We start from the raw sequence: 6,890 nt of genomic DNA, 5'->3' as shown, positions 1-6,890 counted from the left end.
AGGAGACTTGCTTGAGCCCAGGAGTTGGAGGTTGCTGTGAGCGTGATGCCATGGCACTCTACCCAGGGGGATAGCTTGAGGCTCCGTCTCAAAAATAAAAAAAAATAATAAAAATAAGTGATCATATTTGTGAGGAGTCATTACAAATTATGTAAAATTATCTTGAACATTTCAACCCAAACTAAGTCCAAAATCAATAATGATGATTTGGAGGCATCATTAAAATGACCTTAGAACCATGACCTGGAGCTAGACAAGACAGGAGGGAAATGCAGAATCCAACCAGATCTCAGTTACAGGGCATGACAAGAATTTCAGAATAAAATTAATCTTAAGTAAATCATTTTAAACTAATCAAATGATGATCTCGATTGAGTTGCCAAATTAACCTAGCCTTGAGGTGGTTCTCAACCTTCCTAATGCCGCGGCCCTTTAATACAGTTCCTGTGGGTCACAACCCACAGGTTGAGAACCGCTGTATTAGGCTAACCTATTAAATAATGTAATTAATATACTCTAAAAATTCTAAACATTATATCACTTAAAATAGCACATTAATTTATCCACAAATACAGGCCTAAAGTATTAGAACTAATATTTTTACAAAAGCATTCCTCTACTAAATTCTAGATCTTTTCAGGATCAATTCACTTCTAAGAAGGAAACAATTCAGTCTTCTCAATATCGTAGCAGAGATTTTGGTGAAGAGCTTGAGCTGAGACATCTGGGGCAATTTCCTTCTAACCAGGAGAAGCAGGTCGAAGTCTTCAAACACTTGCCCTTCACCTGGGGTGAACTCGCAGCCCCAGTCCACTGAGACCCAAGGACATATATAAGTGTCAAGGATACGTTAGTTTGGCAACTCAATCTGCATCATTATTTGATTAAGATTAAAATGATTTACTTAAGGATTAATTTTATTCTGAAATTCTTGTCATGCCCTGTAACTGAGATCTGGTTGGATTCTGCATTTCCCTCCTGTCTTGTCTAGCTCCAGGTCATGGTTCTAAGGTCATTTTAATGATGCCTCTGAGCAGATACGGACATTACCAGGAGGCTTGCTGCTCATTAACAGATGTTCTAGTCCTTGGACACCCCACATTTGAAAAGGCAGCACTGTCTGTGGGAAAAGAATAATTTAAAGCAATAAAATATAAAGAGGTAAAATGAGATCCAGCGTAAACGGTCAAGGCAAGTCAAAGAAGTATACATAGTATTACTTGAATGTACAAATGCTCTACTATGAGACAGCACACTGGAATGAACAGATGAGGCGGCTCTCTGCTGGAAGGGGTCTTCCCAGAGGTTCCGGCATATCCCCAGCCCCTGCCTGGCTGCCCCTTGGATTGAGGGAATCATTATGTCAACACATCTGATTCTATTCAAGGTGTGACAGCAGAGTTTACCTGAAGTAAGGGTTCTTGTAATTTTAAAAATACTACTCAAGGGGTAGTGCCCCGACCAAAAACTGCAAAAAAAAAAACAAAAAACAAAAAACTACTCATGACAGAGTGTGATAATGAATCTACAACTTATATGCACCCTATGGACTCACAGTCAGTAATTGTTGAGATGTTTAGAATTTGTGGCTGGCTTCATAGTGAGGCTGAACAAACACAGTTCAGTGTCAATCAGTTGTATAACCATCACCTTAGAATTGATGTCTTAACCCACCAGGCATGGTGGCTCATGCTTATAATCCTAGCACTCTGGGAGGCCAAGGCAGGTGGATTACTTGAGCTCATGAGTTCAAAACCAGGTCAAGCAAAAAGTGAGACCCTGTCTCTACTAAAAGTAGAAAAACTGAGGCAAGAGGATCGCTTGAGCCCGAGTTGGAGGTTGCTGTGAGCTATGATGCAACAGCACTCTACCCAGGGCAACAGCTTGAAACTCTGTCTCAAAACAAACAACAGAGGTGGTGCCTGTGGCTCAAAAGGGTAGGGCGCTGGCCCCATATGCCAGAGGTGGTGGGTTCAAACCCAGCCCTGGCCAAAAAATTAAAAAACAAAACAACAACAACAAAAGAATTGGTGTTTTGGATTCCCATAAACTAACATATAACTACATATGTATTTTACATCTTAGAGCTCTTCAGAGTTTATTATTCTTATTATTATTTTTGAGACAGAGTCTCATTATGTCACCCTCAGTAGAGTGCTGTGCTGTCACAGCTCACAGCAACCTCAAACTTTTGGGCTCAAGGGATTCTCCTACCTCAGCCTCCCAAGTAGCTAGGACTACAGGCACCCACCACAAAGCCCGACTATTTTTTGTTGCAGTTGTCATTGTTGGTTGGCTGGCCTGGGCTGGGTTCAAACCCAGCAACTGTGGTGTATATGACTGGCGCCATAACCACTGTGCTACGGACACTGAGCCCCTTTCAGAATTTATTTTTAAAAACCATCGTATATTTAAAAATATATGTTATGATAATATAGTAATTAATATAATTAATGGGAAATGAAAGTTTCTTGTTTTGTTTTAGTTAAAATTTTTTTTTTTATTTATTCAGTTTGAGACAGGGTCTTGCTCTGTCACCCAGGCTAGGGTGCAGTGGCTACATCATAGCTCATTGTAACCTGCAACCAACTCCTGGGCCCAAAGATCCCCCATCCCAGCCTCCCAAGTAGCTGGGACTACAGGTGTGAGGTACCATGTCTCGCCTCTTAATTTGATTTAGTTAGTCAACAAAGGGCCACAGCTAGTAAGTGAAACAGCTAATACTTGTGCCTAGTTTTTTTTTTTTTTGGAGACTGAATCTCACTCTGTCACTCTGGGTAGAATGTCATGGCATCTAAAATCACTGCAAAAACAAACTCTTAGGCTTGAGCAATCCTTTTGCCTCAGCCTCCTGAGTAACTAAGACTACAGGCCTGTACCCCTATGCTTGGCGGTGTTTATCTTTTTTTTTTTTTTTGAGACAGAGTCTCAAGCTGTCACCCTGGGTAGAGTGCCATGGCAACATCATAGCTCACAGCAACCGCCAACTCTTCGGCTCAAGCAATCCTCTTGCCTCAGTTTTTTGTATTTTTAGTAGAGATGGGGTCTGGCTCAGGCTGGTCTCAAACCCGTGAGCCCACGCAATCCATCTACTTTGGCCTCCCAGAGTGCTAGCTAGGATTACAGGCAGATCCCACCAGCCAGAAATGCCTGGAGTCTTCTCTCCCCAGACTCACCGGCCCAGTTGCAAGGAAGCTGTCACTTGGCCACCATTTTGCTCGTCCCCAGGGCCATCCCTGTTTATATTTTAAACTGCTTGAAACTGAATAAGACAGAAATCGGAGGACAAATACTCATAAACAGGACTATTTAGAAGGAATTTTATTTTATTATCCACAACTACATGTATACCTCCACACATAATTAACAAACTTTATAACTGTCAGAAAGTACCCCAGTCCTGAAAAGTTGGTGCTCCTGACTCTCAGTTGCAGTAAGATTTAAAAAGAATCACTTTTTAAATTAAAATATGAAAAGTAAAGCATTTCTCCAGTCTATTAACTCCTTCCACCCTTAAACACAGCAGCACTGATCAAAAGTTTCAACTCAACTCTGTTATTTGGCACCTACTGAATTCATAGTACTGTATTCTTTCATTCATAGAGGCAGCTGAGTAATAGGACATAGTCTTTTCCCTAGAGGCACACACATTTTTGTATTATAGATCTGTGAACACTTTTTCAGCTGATAGTTCAGAAAGTTCCTCCATGACTGCAAAATAACATATTGCATTTGGAAGATTCTGAGACTTCAGGCAATTTACTCTACAACCTATTTGTCTTGGACCCTATTAGAAAGGGCATCAAACAGTTTTTCTTTTTTTTTTTTTTTTGCAGTTTTTGGCCGGGGCTGGGTTTGAACCCACCACCTCCGGCATATGGGGCCAGTGCCCTACCCCTTTGAGCCATAGGCGCTGCTCATGTTTTTTGTTTTTTTGAGATAGAGTCTCACTCTGTTGCCCTGGGTAGAGTACTATGGTGTTATCATAGTTCACAGGAACTTCAAACTCTTGAGCTCAGGTGATCCTTTTGCCCTAGGTTTTCTATTTTTGTTAGTAGAGACAGGGGTCTCTCTCTTGCTCAGGCTGGTCTCAAACTCCTGAGCGCAAGTGATCCTCCTGCCTCAGCCTTCCAGGTGTGAGCCACTGCACCAGGCCTTCATTTTATTTTATTTCACGTAATGTAATCTCACCTATGAATGGACGCAGCAGTATGACCCTGTTCCCTGTTGGGTTGCCTGGCCTGATATGTTCCCAAATAAAAAAATCAACAGCCTCCTTAAAGGAGGCTTGCAGTCTTAGTAGAGTGCATATTTTCAGATGTTGCTGCCTGGTGTTTATTGTTTTGAATGGTATAAATATCTGTTTTGATTGGATATTTAAAAATACCTTGCTAGAACTAAAAAAAATTGGCAGCCAGCCATTGTCAGGTTTTCTGAACAGAGCCTAGTAATAGCCAATTGATATTGACAAACACTGGTTTAGCCATGTGTCAAATTAAAACTGGTTGAAAGTTTGGTTTATCTATACACATCAATTATTATCCATTCCTGGAGCTGAGGCCTACACAATACTTATAAAAGATTGGGCACTGTCCCCACTTTATTTTATTTTATTTATTTATTTAGAGACAGAGTCTCACTATGTTGCTCTTGGTAGAGTGCTGTAGCATCACAGCTCACAGCAATCTCAAACTCTTGGGCTCAAGTGATTCTCTTGCCTCAGCCTCCCGCTTAGCTGGAACTACAGGCACCTGCCACAATGCCCAGCTATTTATTTTTCTGTTGCAATTGTCATTGTTGCTTAGCTGGCCCAGGCTGAGTTCGAACCTGCCAGCTTCAGTGTTTATTGTTGGCACCGAAACCACTGCACTACAGGCACCAAGCCTGTCCTCGCTTTCAATGAGCGTGTAGTCTCCTAAAAAATGTAGTATAACATCCAGAGAACACCAACTTCTGGATGATAATATGCCAAACGCAGGAGTGGGCTGGAAGTGGTATTAGTGTTAATAAGGTGTGGAGTGTATACAAACATTTGTGAAATGCCTATCTTGTATTAAGCACTTTATATGTGTTTTGTTTTTTCAAATTTTCGTAAGAAGTTCATGGAAAAAGTTTTATCTCAGTTTTGACAATGTGGAAACTAAGGCTCAGAGAAACCAGACACTTCTCATTGAGCTCATAGTGCCAAGATCCAATCCAGAACAGCCTGACTCCAGAGGTTGTGTTCTGTCCTCCACACCATCCTCCTGATACAAGTGTCTGGGAATATAGAGGTCAAATATGATCAGAGGTCCAGGGTACCAACCTGAACATTTGGGATTCCTGGAACAAGTAAACCAGTTGAGGTTATTTGGGTTTCCTGTATGGTGTTCTAAAGTAATTTTGGGGTACCAACCAATAACTAAAGTAACTTGACAAACCAGTGAAGTTTTGTAATTATATTTGATTTTGTCTAGTGGAACAAAACTTGAGGGAGATGATGAAGAATAAGGTCAGAAAGAAATCACAGTGATCTCATTTTAACTTAAATTTTTTTCATTCATCAAAAATATATTTATTACTGAGATGTACAGATATCATTAAAAAGTATATGAAAAAAGGGAGGTGGGCTCTATACCTTTGTTTATTTAAAAAACTTGATTGTCAGACTACTTTAAATGGTTAATTTGCTTATTAGAGCTGACTCTTCTGAATTATGTCTCTTTCTCTCACCTGACTCTATTTGACTTCTGTAGCTTTTGCCACTTAGATCATCCTTTTCTTTTTGTTATTTATCATTTACTGCTGATAGCTGTCAAATTGTGTTAGCTGACAGCAAAATGATTGTGCATTTGGACACAAGTGACAGCATTCTGGCCTAGCCACATTTTCAAAGGAATCTGGATGGTTTTTAAAGATGTATTGCTGGAACATTATTAGCACGTGGGGCCAACTATTCTTCAGAAGAAGGCCAAGACAGTTTGTCTAACAAAGTGGTTTGTGGAGCTTTGCATAGTAAAGAATCTGTGGTCAAGGCCAGGTTTGGTGGCTCATGCCTGTAATCCTAGCAGTCTGGGAGACTGAGGCAGGTAGATTGCTTAAACTCAGGAGTTTGAGACCAGCCTGAGCAAAGCGAGACCCCATGTCTACTAAAAACGGAAAAACTAGCCGGGCATTGTGGCAGGTGCCTATAGTCCTAGCTACTCGGGAGGCTGAGGCAGGGAGATCACTTGAGCCCAAGAATTTGAGGTTGCTATGAGCTATGATACCATGGCACTCTACCAAGGGTGAGTGACAAAGTGAGGAAAAAAAAAAAGAATCTGTGGTCACCCAAGAATAAGCAACAGAAGGTGATCTTGGGCAGAAGAACTGGCATCTGAAAAGTATTAACAAGATTTAAATTTTCCACAAAAGTAAAAAAAACAAGAAAGATTGACAGCTTTTTGTTAGACAGACAAAAGGAAAACACCCTTTGGCCCAGCTACCTTCTCCTCCTTACCACAGAGGGTGAGCTTTAGGAGTGGTGCAGTGGCTTTGGGTCAGACAGTACTTACATGTCAGCGTACTGAACGCAACTCCATTTCCCCATCTGTAAAAGAAAGATGATATATCAACCCTGCAGGTAGGTGTTGGGATTAAAAGGGATAAAAAAATAAAGTATCGACACATGATAGAAACTCCCGCAGATGTTAGCTCCTCCTCTGATCACCCTTCTGCTCCTAAAGCATTTTTCAGCCACTTGTGAGGACAGGTAGGACAGGCAGGACAAGATGTATGTCCTCCCCACACTATTGTTTTGAATTCTTGCTGTGTTGATGAGGGGTTCAGTTGTTTAAGAATTTCTAAACATTAATTTAAAAGTATTTTCTTTCTTCTTCCCTCCCTTTCTTCCGTTTAAAAGTATTTTCTTT

The sequence above is a fragment of the Otolemur garnettii genome, unplaced genomic scaffold, assembly GCF_000181295.1.
Source record: "Otolemur garnettii isolate 467f Iridium unplaced genomic scaffold, OtoGar3 scaffold00026, whole genome shotgun sequence".
NCBI lineage: Eukaryota > Metazoa > Chordata > Mammalia > Primates > Galagidae > Otolemur > Otolemur garnettii.
Note: the sequence above shows the minus strand (reverse complement) of the source record.